The following is a 19,802-nucleotide window of genomic DNA, read 5'->3' on the forward strand; positions in this document are numbered from 1 at the left end:
TAACTGTACACCAACACTGGCTTGCTTGTACCCTAGAGGTTTCTTTCCTACTTGACTGACTGTAGTAGACAAACTCTGACTCCTGCAACCTGGCAAAAACATCTGTCATCCAGTGGCTGTATCATACCTTCTCCAATGAGGTCCTTAGTCCAGTTTTGGAAATCTTCCTTATTTAAGTTTGTTCTCCCTCAGACATAGTGTGTATTTTAGATATACATTTTTTTTTAATATTTTAACAATTAATCTCCTTTCATAACATAATCAGTCTTTGCGTCCCTTGTAAATAACTTTGTAGTTTGTGTCCAGATTATTTTTATTTGGCCTGTCCTGATTAGAATTACACATTATTTACCTCATCTTAAAAGAAGAGGCTGACCTTTTCCAAAGAAGATTGACTTTTGTTTTGTTTTGTTTGTAACCAAACTGACTCACGTTCCAAACCATATAAGGATTAGAAATTAAACTACATCCTCACCGTGCTGACACCATTTTTGACAAAGGAAAGTTTGTGTGATAGGAATAATAATTTCTTCATTGCACTGTTGTTTTATGTTTTTTTTTTAATTCCCAGAAGAATGCGGTAGAAAATGAGACAAGATAAGTGTTAAAATATCATTGTGTATTGTATGAACCGAAATCCATGTTAATAAACAATTGTAAAATACTTAGAAAATAACGACAGTATATGGTGCAAGAAGAACATTTGTCCTAAGGATATATACTATAAAGCCAAATTGAGAACAAAGATTTTGGCTTAAGAGTTACTTAAACTTTTGCTGCTAAGTCACTTCAGTCGTGTCCGACTCTGTGCGACCCCATAGATGGTAGCCCACCAGGCTCCGCCGTCTCTGGGATTCTCCAGGCAAGAACACTGGAGTGGGCTGCCATTTCCTTCTCCACTTAAACTTTTACATGCCTTCAAATCCCTCTTATCTGGAGAATGCAATAAAAAAATTATGTATTTGGAAGAAGGCATACAACCCATTTCTGATTCTTGACTTCTTTATCTCTTGTGAAGGTAAAAGCCACTTTCTCCAAGAGTGCAGGCAACTTTGGATTAGATTTATGAAACTTTAGAAAGATATTTCACAGACAATCTATGACACGTGGATTTCTGTGGTAGAAGTGGTCATTGCTATATTTTAGTGTGACTTGCTCCATGTTTTGATCTACTTATTTGGACATAAGCTTGATTTTCAGAGATACAAGAAGTAATGACCATCTATATTTGTAGGTCGCAGCTCTTGGGATGGAAATTTCTACCCATCAACTTAAATATCTGTGCTTCCTACTTTGATCAATTATTATTCTTAGAATCATATATTTTACTGTACATATAAATTCTGAGTCTCCAACTGACAAATTTTAAATTAAATCATCTCCTCCAAAGTCTTAGGCTTTCTAGACTTATAAAATTATACTACATGTGTTTACACTAACACTCAAAAACTGGTAGAGTTTGTGTCAGGTTTGCCACAAATCTTCACTTTGTAAAAATGCAATATCTGCAAAGTGTAATAAAGTGGAATGCAATAAAATGAGGCATATCTTTACATTTAAGCTGGAAGTGACATCATTAAAATTTCTAGATAGAAAATATAAGTGCAAAAGAGTGTACAATTCTTCTAAAACTGAAAAGTTTTCCCTCATCTCATTTCTTTGACATTTGAAAATGTGAAACTAAATCCTTTCTGAGTATTAGACAGTGGAGGAAGAAAAAAGTGTCACCTATCCAAGAGGGACTGCACTAGATCACTGACTGGCAAACTATGTCAAATGAGCTAAATCTGGCCTATTACCCTTTTTTTCTGAACAAAGTTTTATTAAACAGAGTCATGTGCATTTACGTGCTGTTTGCTTGCATGCATTTTGCCATCAGTGAATTTTAGTGTTGGAGAGGACAATAAAGATCATTCATTTTTATTCTCTTATTTCACAGATGAAGAACCTGAGGTTTAGGGGAGTTATGTCACCAGTTCAGTAGCTGTTTATATATAAAAATAAATAAATAAATAAATAACCTACAGCTCTTTTCACTTTGTTGCTTCACCCATTCCTTTTTTTTTTTTTTTTTTCCTAGCACACCTAGAGGGAGGCTGGGGAACTACTAGTTTGAGCCACTGGTCTGGCTTGATAATGACATCTGTGACCCCAAAGAAAATAGAGAAAAGTCTCCATCTGTCTTTTTCCATGTTATTGTGACCAAGGGGGCCATATGTTATATATAGGACACTAGAAGCCTCCAGCATCCTTGGTCCCTGAATGTCTCCATGTAGTAGAACTCCAGAGAGCTGGGTTAGAGAAACATGGCATGAATTTGAAATGGATAGACTGTACTTTGAAGAAGTACAGTGGTAGAAGATGATGATTTAGAAGTCCCTGCACCTACCTCTTCCAATAGACACAGTGAATCTATACCTTTGTAAATAGCAATTTCTCTCAAAGAATACCCAAATGTTGATTGTACAGGGAGTTCACATAGGATGGTCACATAGGAAATGGCAGAAACGATGGAGAAACAGTATTCATAGTAACTCCGTTCTCTATGTGGCAATCTGTAATAGGGTTATTGCTGAGGGGCCTGAGCACAGACTTGCCCACCAGGGTATACAGTGAAAAGTCAGTAGTTTAAGTGGCATCTGGGCTATATGGGAAGTAAATTTATTTATGAACCCTGGAAATTCTGCCAAACAGGCAGAGAATTGCTGACGTTTTCTCCAGAGTCAGAGGCACCGCTGGTTGAGATTCTCTAGGATACCTTCTGGCTATGCCTGCACCCCTCCCCAACCACATTACCAAGGTGACTTTGGGCCAGGAACTGACCCAAACCAGGGTTTGCTATAGTTCCACCCAGTCTGCCAAAGTTTACAAGTGCAAGCAGTCTACACATGACTACTCCTTCAATAGTACAAGTAGGTATTTTACCTAATTCATAACAAAAAGTTAAACAAATGAGGAAAGAGAGGAATATGATCCAAATGAAAAAAGAAACTAAAATTACAGAAAACAATCTTCAGTCAAGTGGAGAAAAGTAATTTACCTGATAGAGTTCGAAGAAACAGTCATAAAGAAGCTCACAAACTGGAGAAGAGAATGGAGAAACTAAGAGAGTTTCATCATAGAGACTATTTTAGAGGGATGGGTTGGGGAGGGAGGTGGGAGGGGGGTTCAAGATGGGGAACACATGTACACCCAGGGCAGACTCATGTCAATGTATGGCAAAACCAATACAATAATGTAAAGTAATTCAGTTCAGTTCAGTTCAGTCGCTCAGTCGTGTCCGACTCTCCTTGACCCCATGAATCACAGCACGCCAGGCCTCCCTGTCCATCACCACCTCCCGGAGTACACTCAAACCCATGTCCACAGAATCGGTGATGCCATCCAGCCATCTCATTCTCGGCCGTCCCCTTCTCCTCCCGCCCCCAACCTTTCCCAGCATCAGAGTCTTTTCCAGTGAGTCAACCCGTCGCATGAGGTGGCCAAAGTATTGCAGTTTCAGCTTCAGCATGAATCCCTCCAATGAACATCCAGGACTGATCTCCTTTAGAATGGACTGGTTGGATCTCCTGGCAGTATAAGGGACTCTCAAGAGTCTTCTCCAATGCCACAGTTCAAAAGCATCGATTCTTCGGCGATCAGCCTTCTTCACAGTCCAACTCACACATTCATACATGACCACGGGAAAAACCATTGCCTTGAATAGACGAACCTTGGTTGGCAAAGTAATGTCTCTGCTTTTTAATATACTATCAAGGTTGGTCATAACTTTCCTTCCAAGGAGTAAGCGTCTTTTAATTTCATGGCTGCAATCAGCATCTGCAGTAATTTTGGAGCCCCCAAAAATAAAGTCTGACACTGTTTCCACTGTTTTTCCATCCATTTCCCATGAAGGGATGGGACCAGATGCCATGATCTTTGTCTTCTGAATGTTGAGCTTCAAGCCAACCTTTTCACTCTTTTCTTTCACTTTCATCAAGAGGCTTTTGAGTTCCTCTTCACTTTCTGCCATAAGGGTAGTGCCATCTGCGTATCTGAGGTTATTGATATTTCTCCCAGCAATCTTGATTCCAGCTTGTGCTTCTTCCAGGCCAGCGTTCCTCATGATGTACTCTGCATATAAGTTAAATAAGCAAGGTGACAATATACAACCTTGACGTACACCTTTTCTTACTTGGAACCAGTCTGTTGTTCCATGTCCAGTTCTAACTGTTTCTTCCTGACCTGCATACAGGTTTCTCAAGAGGCAGGTCAGGTGGTCTGGTATTCCCATCTCTTTAAGAATGTTCCACAGTTTATTGTGATCGACACAGTCCAAGGCTTTGGCATAGTCAATGAAGCAGAAATAGATGTTTTTCTGAAACTCTCTTGCTTTCTCCATGATCCAGCGGATGTTGGCAATTTGATCTCTGGTGCTGCTGCCTTTTCAAAAACCTGCTTGAACATCTGGGAGTTCACGGTTTACATACTGCTGAAGCCTGGCTTGGAGAATTTTGAGCATGACTTTACTAGCGTGTGAGATGAGTGCAATTGTGCGGTAGTTTGAGCATTCTTTGGCATTGCTTTTCTTTGGGATTGCAATGAAGACTGACCTCTTCCAGTCCTGTGGCCACTGCTGAGTTTTCCAAATCTGCTGGCATATAGAGTGCAGCACTTTCACAGCATCATCTTTCAATACTTGAAATAGCTCAACTGGAATTCCATCACCTCCACTAGTTTTGTTAGTAAAGTAATTAGCCTCCAATTAAAAGAAATGAATTAAAAAAATAATAAAATCAGCAAAAAATAAATAAATAAATAAAATATGTATTATATACATCATATAACAGTCAAAAAAAATACATCATATGATATAAAAATATAATAGAAGTATTCACCAGCAGATTAGATGATACAGAGTAATGAATATGCAATCTGGAAGATAGACTAGTAGAAATCACCAAATAAGAAGAGCAAAAAATGAAGTTTTTGAAATAAAGAAAATTTAAGGGACTAAGCATGCAATTGCTATTAAAATTAGATAAATTTATCTAGACAGAAAAATAAGGAAAATCATGACTTAAATGACAACACTATATTAGATGATTGCAATATTCAGATATAGACAGACTATTCTATCCAAAAGCAACAGAATACACATTCTTTTCAAGTGCACAGGGAATATTCTCCAGGGTAAACCACAAGTTAGGCCACAAAATAATCTAAATACTTGTAAGAAGACTGAAATAATATCAAGATATTTTTTAGCCTTGCAAAGTATGAAATTAGAATTCAAGTATAAGAAGAAAACTAGAAAAATACTGAAATGTAGAGATGCTAAGCAGTGTGCTGCTAAACAACCATTGATTTAACAAAGAAATCATAGAGGAAATTTAAAAATATCTGAGACAAATGAAAATGCAATACAACTGTCTAAAATCTATGAGACACAGAAAAAATAGTGCTAAGTGGGAAGTTCGTATCAATATAGGTTTACATCAAGACTTAAGGAAACTCTCAAATAAGCAATTTAAATGTACACCTGAAAAAAAAAAAAAAAAAACTACAAGATAAAGAAGCCAAAAGTTACCCAGAGGAAGGAAATAATAAATATCAGAGTGGAAATTAATGAAATAGAGACTAAAAAAGTCATAGAAAAATCTGTGAGACTAAGAGTTGATTTATTAAAAAGATAAACAAAACTGATTAATCTATACCCAGACTCATTAGTAAAAATAGAGTCCAAATAAATAAAGTTAATTATGAAAGAGGAGAAATTGCAAGCAACACAAATGAAATGCAAATGATCATAAGGGAATTGATTTAAAAAAATACATGTCAACATATTAGACAACCTAGAAAATTGGAAAGTTCTTATAAACATACAATATGAAGAAATAGAAAACTTGAATAGACCTGTTGTTGCTGCTGCTGCTGCTGCTAAGTCACTTCAGTCCTGTCTGACTCTGTGTGACCCCATAGACGGAAGCCCACCAGGCTCCCCTGTCCCTGGGATTCTCCAGGCAAGAACACTGGAGTGGGTTGCCATTTCCTTCTCCAATATGTGAAAGGGAAAAGTCAAAGTGAAGTCGCTCAGTCGTGTCCGACCCTTAGCGACCCCAGGAACTACAGCCTACCAGTCTCCTCCATCAATAGGATTTTCTAGGCAAGGGTACTGGAGTGGCTTGCCATTGTCTTCTCTGATAGACCTGTTACTTGTAACTAAATTGAATCAGTAATCTAAAATCTCTCCAAAACAAAAGCCCAGGTTCAGATAGCTTCAAAGGTAAATTCTCTCAACATCTATCTCAATTTTTTTCCAAAAACTTGAAGAGAAGGAAACACTTCTGAATTTATTTAAACAGGTCAGCATTTCCTTGATACCAAAAAACAAAGGATATCATTTAAAAAAAAAAAAAGTTAGTTACAGGCCAATATCCTAAATAACATAGGATAATAATCTTTGAGAAAATATTACTGAGCTGAATTGCACGACATATTAAAAGGATCATACAATATTATCAACTGGGTTGCACCCCAAGGATTCAAGAATAGATTAATCCCCATAAATCAGTTGATGCAATACACTATATTAAGAAATTGAAGGATAATAATCTCAATAGAGGCATGGAATATTTTTTACAAAATTAGACATTCATTTATGATAAAAAACTGTCACCAAAGTGGCTATATTAGGTAAATACTGCAACATGCTGCTGCTGCTGCTAAGTCACTTCAGTCTTGTCCAAATCTGTGCGACCCCATAGACGCAGCCCACCAGGCTCCTCTGTCCCTGGGATTCTCCAGGCAAGAACACTGGAGTGGGTTGCCATTTCCTTCTCCAATGCATGAAAGTGAAAAGTGAAAGTGAAGTCGCTCAGTCATGTCCGACTCAGCGACCCCATGGACTGCAGCCTACCAGGCTCCTCCATCCATGGGATTTTCCAGGCAAGAGTACTGGAGTGGGGTGCCATTGCCTTCTCCAATACTGAAATATAATAAAGACTATATATGACAAACCCTCAGTTAACATAATAATGATGAAATGCTGAAAGCTTTTCCTCTAAGAGTAGGAACACAACAAGAGAGTGGTCCCACTCTCACCACTTTATTCAACATATTGTTGAAAGTTCTAACCAGAGCAATTATGCAAAGAAAAGTATATAAAGTACATCTCAATTGGAAGGGAAAACATAAAACTGTCACTATTTGCACATGGCAGAATACTATATTTCTCTCCCTATACATATAAAACACTAAAGTCTCCACCAAAAACCTATTAGAACTAATAAATTAATTCAATAAATTTGCAGGATGTAAAATTAATGTACAGAAATTAGTTGTATTTCTAGACACTAACACAGAACTATCAGTAAAAAAAAGAAAGCAATAATATCTACCATTGCGTCTATTATAATAAAATACATAGACATAAATTTAAGAACACAAAAGACTTGAACTCAGAAAACTGTAAGAAGCTTTAATCAGAAAGAAATTGAAAAAGACAATTTGAAAGTTATTCTGTGCTCGTGGATTGGAAGAATCAATATCATTAAATTGTACATATGACCCCAAACAATCTGTAGATTTAATGGAATCTCTTTCAAAATACAAATTTTTCATAGAACTAGTATCAATAATCCTAAAATTTGTATGGGAACACCAAAGACCTAAAGTAGCCAAAGCAAAATTGAGGAAAAAGAGCAAAACTGATATAACATGCTATCCAAAATATAAAGGCATACTTTATATATAGAAAGTAATCAAAACAGTATGGCACTGAAAAAAGCAAACAAACAAAGACATACATATAAATGGAACAGATTAAAGAGTCCAGAAATAAACCCAGGCTCATGTGGTCAATCAATGTACAGAGGAAATAATGTACAGCAGGGAAAGGCAGTTTATTCAACAAATGGTGCTGGGAAAACTTGATAGTTATAGGCAAAATAATCAAACTGGAACACTTTGGTTCACTGGATACAAAACTATACTCAAAATAGATTAATAACATAGATCGTACTTACATGTAAGACCTGTAAGTTCTTAAAACTTAATAGAAGAAAACTCCTAGAAGAAAGCAGGGAATATATTCTTTGATATTGGTCCTAGCATTATTTTTGCATATGTCTCCTCAGGCAAGAAAAAACAAAGGGAAAATTAAAAACTGGGACTACATCAAACTAAAAAGCTTTTGACCAATGAAAAAAGATATCAGCATAATGAAAGGACACCTTACTAGTGGAAGATACAAGCAAATTATATATTGGCTAAGGAAGTGATATCCAAAATATATAAACAAATCACACATCTCAATACGAAAAAAAAAATTCTGCTTAAAAAGTGAGCAAAGAACCTGAATAGATTTTTTCACAAATGAGACATAAGCAGATGTATATGTATATATATGAGCAATATATGCCTATATATATATATATACACAATATATGCCTATATATATATATATACATATACATATATGTACATTATTGTTGTTCAGTTGCTCAGTCATATCCAACTCTTTGCGACCCCATGGAAAGCAGCATGCCAGGCTTCCCTATCTCCCAGAGCTTGCTCAAACTCATGTCCATTGAGTCAGTGATGCCATCCAACCATCTCAACCTCTATCGTCCCCTTCTCGTCCTGCCCTCAATCTTTCCCAGCATCAGGGTCTTTTTTAATGAGTCGGCTCTTCCCATCAGGTGGCCAAAGTACTGGATCTTCAGCTTCAGCATCAGTCCTTCCAATGAATATTTAGGACTGATTTCCTTTAGGATTGACTAGTTTGATCTCCTTGTAGTCCACAGGACTCTCAAGAGTCTTCTTCAACACCACAGTTCAAACGCATCAATTCTTCAGTGCTCGACATTCTTTATGGTCCAATTCTCACATCCATACATGACTACAGGAAAAGCCATAGCTTTGACTAGATGGACTTTGTCAGCAAAGTGCTATCTCTGCTTTTAATACACTGTCTATGTTGGTCAAAGCTTTTCTTCCAAGAAACAAGGAACTCTTAATTTCATGACTGCAGTCACCATCTGCAGTGATTTTTGAGCCCAAGAAAATAAAATATCTCACTGTTTCCATTGTTTCCCCATCTATTTGCTATAAAGTGATGGGACAGGATGTCATGATCTTCATTTTTTGGAAGTTAATTTTAAGCCAGGTTTTTCACTCTCCTCTTTCACCTTCATCAAGGGGCTCTTTAGTTCCTCTCTGCTTTCTTCCGTAAGGGTGCTGTCATCTTCATATCTGAAGTTATTGATATTTCTCCCAGCAATCTTGATTCCAGCTTGTGCTTCATCCAGCCCAGCATTTCGCATGATGTTCTCTGAATAGAAATTAAATAAGCAGGGTGACAGTATACAGCTTTCAATTAAAAAGAAATAAATTAAAAAAGAAAAAATATGTATATTGTAAATTTGAGGAAAGTCACCTGAAAACTTTTAAAAGCATAAATAAAAAATAACTATAAAAGATAAATATAGTGATTAAAAATGGTCACTTAAAACCAGAAATGACAAAAATAGAAAAAAATTAAACAATGAATAAATCCATGACAAAAAGCTGTTAGAAATATAGCTATCTTTACCCAACTATATCAATAGTTACTTTAAATATGAATGATCTAAACACAACAGTTAGAAGATAGGGAAATTTAGGCTGGATTTAAAAACTAAAAGTAACACTGAAAGATCTACAAGAAACTCACTGTAAATATTGACTCAGATAATTTAAAAGTAAAGTAAATGGAGAAACATATGTAATTTCTAACCAAATGAAATTTGCTGTAACTATATTTATGTCAGACAAAGCTAGCTTTGTTACAAAGAAATTTAAATGTGATGGAGGAACATCACATAATGATAAAGTGTTTAATTCTGCAATAAGATATAATTATCAAATCACACAGTTATACAAAGCCAATACTTGGGAGAAAATCATCATTTTTATGATATCCATAAAACTTGCCTATGAAATAACTGCTGATTGATTAATTTACTTAATATTTGTTTCAAACATTTCTGTATTTGGCAATATCACTAAACTTTGGGGGAAAATGCAATAAAGAAGAAAAATAGGTAGAAAACAATACATAACTTAGCTGGCATAATAAAAATGTGTCAATTTCTTTTAGCAGTGTTTTGATTGTATTATATTACTATTACTTTCTCCAAAAGGAGTCATATCTGTTCTATTTGATACTTTCCATGAAATTAAAAGATACTTGCTCCTTAGAAGGAAAGCGTATTAAAAAGCAGAGACATCACCCTTCTGACAAATGTCCATTGAGTCAAAGCTATGTTTTTTTTCCAGTAGTAATGAACAGATATGAGAGTTGGATCATAAAGAAGGCTGAGTGCTAAAAATTTGATGCTTTTGAATTCTGGTGCTGGAGAAGACTCTTGAGAGTCCCTTGGACAGCAAAGAGATCAAATCAGTCCATCCTAAAGGAAATCAACACTGAATATTCATTTTAAGGACTGATACCGAAGCTTCAATATTTTGGCTGTCTGATGCAGAGAGACAGTTCATTGGAAAAGACTCTGAAACTGGTGAAAATTGAAGGCAAAAAAGGAGAAAAGTGTGGGACAGGATAAGATGGTTAGTTATACAGCATGGTTGACTCAATGTACATGAGTTTAAGTAAACTCCAGGAGATAGTGAAGTACAGAGAAGCCTGGTGTGCTGCAGTCCCTGGCATCCCAGTATTGGACATGACTTAGTGACTGAATAACAATGGCAGTTTAGGCATGAGGTAAGAAATTTTATAGCTTCCAATTATTGAACCATGTGATACTAGCTAGTTTCATCTCACATTTGAATTATCCTTCAGTTTAGTTCAGTTCAATTCAGTTGCTCAGTCATGTCCGACTCTTTGTGACCCCATGAATCGCAGCTCGTCAGGCCTCTCTGTCCATCACCAACTCCTGGAGTTTACCCAAACTCATGTCGATCGAGTCGGTGATACCATCCAACCATCTCATCCTCTGTTGTTCCCTTCTCCTCCTGTACCCAATCCCTCCCAGCTTAATCAAATTCAATTCAGTTATATTTTACTTTAAGAATTTTAGATTTCAAACGAAATGCTACTCTTTAGAGATAGCTTGTATATACTACAAGCATGTTCCCCATTTTCCCCGATGTCATTGACAGCCTCTAATGTGGCCCTCAATCATATCCCTACCTGGTATTGATGGCTTTGTACAATTACCTCTAATTCAATATGGAGAAGGCAATGGCACCCCACTGCAGTACTCTTGCATGGAAAATCCCATGGACTGATGAGCCTGGTAGGTGACAGTCCATGGGGTCTCTAAGAGTCAGACACAGCTAAGTGACTTGATTTTCACTTTTTACTTTCATGCACTAGAGAAGGAAATGACAGCCCTCTCCAGTGTTCTTGCTTGGAGAATCCCAGGACGGTGGACTGCTGGTGGGTTGCTGTCTATGGGGTCGTACAGAGTCGGAAAGACTGAAGCGACTTAGCAGCAGCAGCAGCAATATGGCCTGAATATCAGTTCAGTTCAGTTCAGTTGCTCAGTCATATCCAACTCTTTACAACCCCATGTACTGCAGCATGCAAGGCCTCCCCATCCATCACCAACTAGTAGAGTTTACTCAAACTCATGTCAGTTGAGTCGGTGATGCCATCCAACCATTTCATTCTCTGTCATCCCCTACTCCTCCCACCTTCAATCTTTCCCAGCATCAGGATCTTTTCCAATGAGTCAGTTCTTCACATCAGGTGGCCAAAGTATTGGAGCTTCAGCTTCAGTATCAGTCTTTCCAATGAATAGTCAGGGCTCATTTCCTTTAGGATGGACTGGTTGATTCTCCTTGCTGTCCAAGGGACTCTCTAGAGTCTTCTCTAACACCACAGTTCAGAATCATCGATTCTTTGGCACTCAGCTTCTGGAGAAGGGAATAGCAAACCACTTTAGTATCCTTGCCTTGAGAACCCAATGAACATTATGAAAAAGCCTGAATATAGTGACTCCTAAAAGAATAAAATGCATAAAAGTGATGGATTGTGACTTAACGATAGATATGAAATTATGAAACTAATGTAGCTTTTATCCTGCATGCAAATTCTTACCCTCTTACTGGCTCACTCTGAAAGAAGCCAACTAACATGTTGGGAAAACATCCTCTCTACCAATTGACTCTTCAGATGAGACTAAAGTCCTGGCTAAAAGTTTAAATCCAACATCATGAAAACTCTTTAAATAAAGGTTTAAACTAAGTCCTACACCACAGAAACTGTAAGATAATAAATGTTTGTTTTAAGTGGTCATATTTTGTGTTATGTTGTTTTGTAGCAACATAAAATTCATATAATGGAATGTGGAATCCACAAGAGCAATGAAAGAGTAAACATCATTGCTACAAAGTTAATCATTTTACTTACCTTACCCAGTTGTGGAAAGTCTCTGTAAAAATGACCTTTAGCTCAGATTTTGTAGAAAGAGTAAAACTCTGGGTCAGAGAATAAGAAATCTGATTTGGTAATATGTGCAACTAATAATTAACATAATGGGGAAAAGTAGATATAATAGTTCTCTTTATTATTTGAAGTTCATGGAGCACAAATTATTAGTATATAGTAAAAAGTAAACCTTGAAATACTCAGCAATGAATATAACTGGAAAATCCTCTCTGCATGTAAAATTCAGTGTGGTCTCAGGTGGCTGAAAACCAGATATTAAATGGAACATAACTTCCCATTTAAATACTATTTAATACATCTTGTAGAACTTCAAAGTCATCTGTGTGCAAAGAGTTCATGCATGCTAAGTCACTTTAGTCTTGTCTGACTCTTTGTGAGACCCTACATAGCCTGTCAGGCTTCTCTGTCCATGGTATTCTTCAGGCAAAAATATTGGAGTGGCTTTTCATGCTCTCCTCTAGAGGATCTTCTGACCCAGGGATCAAATCTGTGCCTCTTATGTCTCCTACATTGGCAGACTATGTATATGTATATGTATATATATATATATAGTCTCTCTCTCTATATATATAGTCATATATAGAGCAAATATATATATATATAGTCTCTCTCTCTCTATATATATATATATATATATATATAATACTTATAATACAGATGATACATATATACTTCTAACTCTTCTGGCTTCTAGAATTATTCATGGTTCCCATACATGATGCTATGATAAATAGAGAGTAATGTTCTCTTTTCTTCACCAACAGCAGCAAAACGAATTTTCGTGAATTTAGTACCCAAAAGGAAATTTGCACAGATAAATTTCCACTGACTATTGCTTTCTTTTTGAATTCCAAATGTTTATTCCACCTTCTTGCACCATATGATTATTTACTACTTATATAGAAAAAAAAAAGGTAAGTTTTTTTTTTTTTCTAAAAGAAGAGCAGAATGAAGGAAGTAAAAGAGGCAAGAATGCATCATCAGATATTTATAGACACATCACTGTCGAGAATAAATACTGGTGAGAGACAATAAAATCTACTCATAAGTATCTACAGAATATTTACCTATTACCCAGAACTAGGGTGAAATCATTGAAGAATATTTTACTTTTGTTTTAAATTCAAGGATAAATGAAACACACAGTGGTTTAAAAAAAAAAAAAATGATTCTCTCTTGATATGTCTAAAAAGCAATGCAAAATTAGAACCAAGCCAACTCCTAATGTTTGAGTTCTCAAAGACAAGTCAGTTGTGAATAGAAAATCAGAGAGGATTGACTGGTAGCTAGAGTTTGGATCACACATCTGTCTTGTATTTTTTCCAGTCTCCATAGTCCTGAGATAGAGGAATGTTGGAAACATAAAAGTACCCTGGGTGAAGATAGGCTCTGAAAGTAAAAGCAGTGTGATTCAGTAAAGTTGTTAATGATAGTGAAAGTGAAAGTGAAGTCGCTCAGTCGTGTCTGACCCTTAGCGACCCCACCGACTGCAGCCTACCAGGCTCCTTCCTCCGTCCATGGGATTTTCTAGGCAAGAGCACTGGAGTGGGTTGCCATTGCCTTCTCCTTGTTAATGATAAATTGCTATAATAATGAACATTTTATTGACAAAAACACGCGTATTTGTCAGCATGCAGTGGTGGTCAGAAGTGGCCATAGGACTGAAAAAGATCAACTTTAATTCCAATCCCAAAAAAGGGCAGTGCCAAAGAATGTTCAAAGTACCATACAATTATATTCATTTTCCATAATAGTAAGGTTATGATCAAAATCCTTCAAGCTAGGTTTTAGCAGCTTGAGAATTTCTAGATGCACAAACTCGATTTAGAAAAGGCAGAGGAACCAGAGATCAAATTGCCAACCTTCATTGGATCATAAAAAGCAAGGGAATCCCGGGGTGGCGGCGGGGGGGGGGGGCGGAAATCTACATCTGCTTCATTGACAACATTAAAGCCTTTGACTGTGTGGATCACAACAAACTGTGGAAAATTCTTAAAGATGTGGGAATATGATACAACCTTTTTTGTCTCTTGAGAAACTTCTATGCAAGTCAAGAAACAATGGTTAGAACTTTACATGGAACAAATGACTGGTTCAAAATTGGTAAAGGAGTATGGCAAGGCTGTATATTGTCACCCTGTTTATTTAACTTCTATGCAGAGTTCATCATGTAAAATGCCAGGTTGGGTGAGTCACAAGGTGGAATCACGTTTGCCAGAGACATATCAACAACCTCATATATTCAGAAGACACCACTTCAGTGTCAGAATGTGAAGAGGAACTAAAGAGCCTCTTAATGAGGGTGAAAGAGGAGAGTGAAAAAGCTGACTTAAACCTCACCACTCATAAAACTAAGATCACTGCATTTGACCCCATCATTTCATGGCAAATAGAAAGGGAAAAAGTGGAAACAGTTACAGATTTTATTTTCTTGGGCTCCAAAATCACTGCACATGGTGACTGCAGCCATGAAATTAAAAGATGCTTGCTCCTTGGAGGAAAAGTTATGACAAACATCAAGAGCATATTAAAAAGCAAAGATATCACTTTGCTGATAATGGTCCATATAGTCAAAGCTATGGTTTTTCCAGTAGTCATGTATGAATGTGAGAGCTGGACCATAAAGAAGGCTGAGCACCAAAGATTTGATGCTTTCAAATTGTGGTGCTGGAGAAGACTCTTGAGAGTCTCTTGACAGCAAAGAGTTCAAATCAGTCATCCTACAGGAAATCAACTCCAAGTATTCATTGCAAACACTGATACTGAAGTTATAATACTGTGGCCACCTCATGCAAACAGCCAACTCATAGGAAAAGACCCTGATGCTAGGAAATATTGAAGGTCAAAGGAGAAAAGGGCAGCAGAGGATGAGATGTTTGGATAGAATCACTGACTCAATGGACATGAAGTTGAGCAAATTCCAGGAGATGATGAAAGGCAGAGAAACCTGGCATGTTGCAGTCTGTGGGGCTGCAGTGTCAGACACGACTTAGTGACTGAACAACAATAGTAGTGGTCTACTAAGTTTGGAACTTAGTAGCAAGTATTCAGAGTCACACTGGGAATAAAAGGTGTGATTCTCCAGTCTGGTCAGTGGCAACTAAAACTTGAAGATTTATAAGATCAAGTATACAGAATTCAGTAATAAATTAGCATCTAGAAGCAAAAACTACAAAATGAATTAACACCACAGGTGGCTTCTACCTGTCCTAGGCATTGATAGCTTTGTTTAGAAATTGTGTTTCATATATACTTAAAGTAATCTCTTAATGCTTTTCTATTAGTACTTCTTTTCTTATGAACGGTCCCATTTGCCTGTGAACCACGGTCAATTGGAGCATCTCCTTGGCATCTCAGGTTCATCCTACAGCTAGCTTGAGTGATTTTATTTGAGCCTTTGCCGTATTGCATCTGCCTCTGTCTCAAGCTCTTTAAGGAGCAAGGGCCATGTGGGTGGGGATGAATTATGTGCTCTTTCCAGCCTCTGCCTTTCTCTCCTCTTCCATCCTTTCTGTAGAGGGTCAAGTTTGGGGCGAACTCTCCCTACGCTTCATGTCCACACTACTACAAGACAGGAGGCCCTCCAAGCTCAGAGATGTGGTCTTCTGGTGTTTTGGCCTCAAATTTCCATCTTCATTTTTCTTGTTGCCTATGCTAGTACCAAAACTCTATATAAAATTCATTATTTAGAATGTATATATCCTGAAATAATTTATAGTTAAGCCAAGTACATTGTAGGGATTATTGATGCATTTAGGCAAGTACCCTGCCTCACAAAACCAGTTTTAAAGACAGTTTAGAATATCCTGTATTAGAAAATGTTGTATATTCCCTAAACATCAACAACTGCATTTACTACATTAGAGATCTCTTTTTAAAGGCTACCATTTCCTGAAGACTTTCTATATTAGAGGCTTCATAAATGTTTCCTGTCCTATAGGGCATAACACTGTTACAAGATCGCATGGACTAAAATAAATGTGCAATGTGTGAGTTATCAAGTTGTATTTGGAACTTACTGAGGACTATAACCCGGGAGGCAACCTCTCAGTAGCTTTGAGGGACTGCTCCAAGGAGGCAGGGGAAGGTCATTGGTACACATGACTTTGGTGAAGGAGGGTACATGCAGTTAACACGCATTTTAGCTGAAGGTTGCTGCTAATTACAGGGAGGGCATGTGTCCATTAACAGTTCTAGTGCTTTTCTAGACATGAGAAGATTCAAGAAATTGGGCTCATAAAATCTCCTGAAAATAAGTGTCTGAAGGTCTGTTCTGTCGATTTTTCCCAGAGTACAGAGTATCTCACTCTTGACCTCCACCCAGAACTCCTTTCAGTGGGTGTTGAGAGTCAGCGACTGCACTGGTTGGTGACTTAATCCTTATGGAGCCAGATAGCAAGTGACAGTCTTTAGTTCACGTTTGGTACTATTTTAATTTTAAAGTTTAAATAAATTCAGTGTGGTTCTCAACTAAAATTACAAGTTTATCTGAAGAGGTAGGATTTAAACTCAGATATCTTCTCTCTAAAGCCTAAAGTATTTTCTAAGTACCACTGAAAAGAAAAGAAAGTAGAACAAAACAAAATATCATGTAGAGATTTAGTCCATTATGCCAGGATTTGCAATATTATGATTATGTTTTAACATATGAAGAAATTTAGAGAACATAGGACATGAGAGAGGGAAACTAAGTTATTTTAAGATTATCTGTGTTTAAGACATTGAACCAATTGTATTGGGTTGGTCAAAAAGTAAAGCAAAAATACACACATATTCCATTTTCACTTAAAGTAAAAATTTTAAAAACATGTATTTCATTTTCACGAAGAACTTTTTTGAACCATTTCTTCACAATTTTGTCCCACCATCTTCTGCCATTTTTCGGGAAAGTTCATAATGCCATTCTCCCAAAACTTTCTTTAACCTTTTTAAGTAAAGAACTGTTCCAGGTACCTTTTACAGTCTTACAGGGAATTTAAATATTCCCCATCAAGAGGATTTTGTAAATACTAAAATAAACAGCCCTCTAGCACGGGTGGTGAGCGTGGGGCCAGAGGGGAAGGCTCCAGCTGCAGCGCTGCGGGCAGGGCTGCACGGGCTCCTTCTGCAGCCATGTGTCCATCCATGCCCCTCGCCGTCCCTGGGGCGCCTGATACTCCAGGCAGGGCGGAAGCTGCCGCCGGTGGCTGGATCCGCGTCCCGCCTCAGCGCCCGAAGGACACTCTGGAGAGAGGAGGAGCCAGAAGCACAGGCTGGTGCACCTGTTGGCCGGATGATGGATGATGTGGTGGTGCAGTGGGAGTCATTCTGACACATCCGCTGGAATGTCATCTTCTGTGACACCTTGTATCTCTGCAGTTCAGCTGAGCACCACAGCTGGAGCCAGGGTCAATGGAGTAGTGTCTCTTGGACTTCTCCATTGTCTAAAGGTGATTTTGGAAAAAGAAGGGCCTAAGTTCCCTGTTTAGAAGATTAGTCCTCAATTTGGTGGCGGTGGCCCCTTCCAGAGCAATATAATTTGCTGCTTATTCAAACCACAAGGAAAATTTGAATGGTTTATTTGATACTGATTCTACCCAGGTACACATGATTTCAGCAGCAATGGCAGACATTTATTGTACATTTCTCCCCGAGGAAAGAGTGAGATCGTGTCATATCATGCTCCCCATCAGCAGGTCACTTCCTGGATGGACTAACTTAAACCTCGTTGTACTACAATCACAGCGACCAACCCCATTTGACTTATAAAGACTCGATTACAGCTTGATGCAAGGAACCGTGGGGAAAAGCGAATGGGTGCTTTCCAGTGTGTCCCTGAAGTGTATCAGACAGATGGACTTAGAGGATTTTATAGGGGAATGCCTGCTTCATATGCTGGTATATCAAAGACTGTTATCCATTTTTCCATTTATGAAAACATTAAGCAAAAACTACTGGAATATAAGATTGCTTCTACAATGGAGAATGAAGAAGAGCCTATAAAGAAGTGTCAGATTTTGTGGGAATGTTGCTAGCTCAAAAACTTGTGCCACAAGTATAGCATATCCACATGAAGTTGTGAGAACAAGACTGTGTGAAGAGGGAGCAAAATATAGATCCTTTTTTCAGAAATTATATTTGCTTGTTCAAGAAGGCTCTGGGTCTCTTTACCGTGGTCTGACAACTCATCTGGGGTGAGAGATTCCAAACACAGCCATTATGATGGCCACCTATGAGTTGGTGGTCTACCTGCTCTATGGACAGCACCACCAAACTGCTCTGCTATAAAGAGGGAAGACCAAAAGAGAAAGTGGACCATGGAGTACCAAAGCCAGCATGGTAGACAGAAGGAAAATAGTGTGGGAACATGAAACTATGCCTAAGTGGAACTTTAGTTGTAGGAATTAAAATAATCCTAACCACAATACTTAGTATTTTTAGTAATGCAAAAAAACAAAACAAGCAAACAAACACGGCTGCCTCCAAGAAAAAGTCTTTAGAAGCACTATTTACTCAAAATTGCCATCTTCCCTATCATGTCTACAGGATACTGTTGGCATTTTGTTGATTTATGGCAACAAGAGTACAGTGTTTATTCCATTAGCACTTTTCCAGTCTTCCAGACAAAGCCATCTGTAACAATATACTATACTAGAACTATACAAAGAAAATACTAACAGTCATAAATTTCTAACTTCTGGCCTCTGTATAGTTCCCATAAAATTGGAAAATAACAATACTACTATTTACATTTCCTTAAGAGGATGTGGCAAGGTATTTTAAAATTAATTGTTTGGTATTAGTAGCCACTGTTTTTGACAAATAAAGTAGCAACCAAATATTGTGCTTACTTTTAGCTTTAAAATGTTTTGGTTTCTACTGCTCACAGGTGCTTTATGTTTGGCCCAATGTGAACACTAAAATTGTTTAATGTATCAACTCAAATGTTAATAGTTTCGGACAGAATAAACCTGTAAAATACTGATTCTTGGCCATTTCGATAACTTGAGCATGTCTTCTTATCTTTTCTAACCTAATGATACATAAATGAATGCAATGTCTTTTCAGTGACTTACTAATTATGAACTTGAATTATCATCCATCATACCTAGGTGTCATTTTCTTAAAGTGGAAAAAAAAGTGTCCTGTTTCTGAATCTTTCTCTGGCATCTACCATTTTAAGAATTTGAACCTTTGGATTATTTCTGGAAGATCTGCATACATTGCATTTATTTAGTAGAGAGAAAGGCAATTTTCAGCTTTTCGCTTAAACAGGGCTTTTCTTTTTAAGGCCACATTTTAAGTATCTGGGGCAGCGTAAACATTCATAGAAGGGCCTCTGTTATCTGATTGAGTGGGTAGGGATCCTAATTGACTTATAGTTTTATAA

The 19,802-nt window shown here is 37.4% G+C and overlaps 1 pseudogene; it reads left to right on the forward strand.

Annotated features, from left to right (window-relative positions):
• LOC129561275 (solute carrier family 25 member 36-like) overlaps window positions 1-18,700 on the forward strand; it is a 29,161-nt pseudogene extending 10,461 nt beyond the window's left edge.
• Window positions 18,701-19,802: the final 1,102 nt, after the last annotated feature.

Source organism: Moschus berezovskii, chromosome 10 (genome assembly GCF_049115385.1).
Source record: "Moschus berezovskii isolate FMDL1 chromosome 10, NW_MosBer_1.0, whole genome shotgun sequence".
Taxonomy (NCBI): domain Eukaryota; kingdom Metazoa; phylum Chordata; class Mammalia; order Artiodactyla; family Moschidae; genus Moschus; species Moschus berezovskii.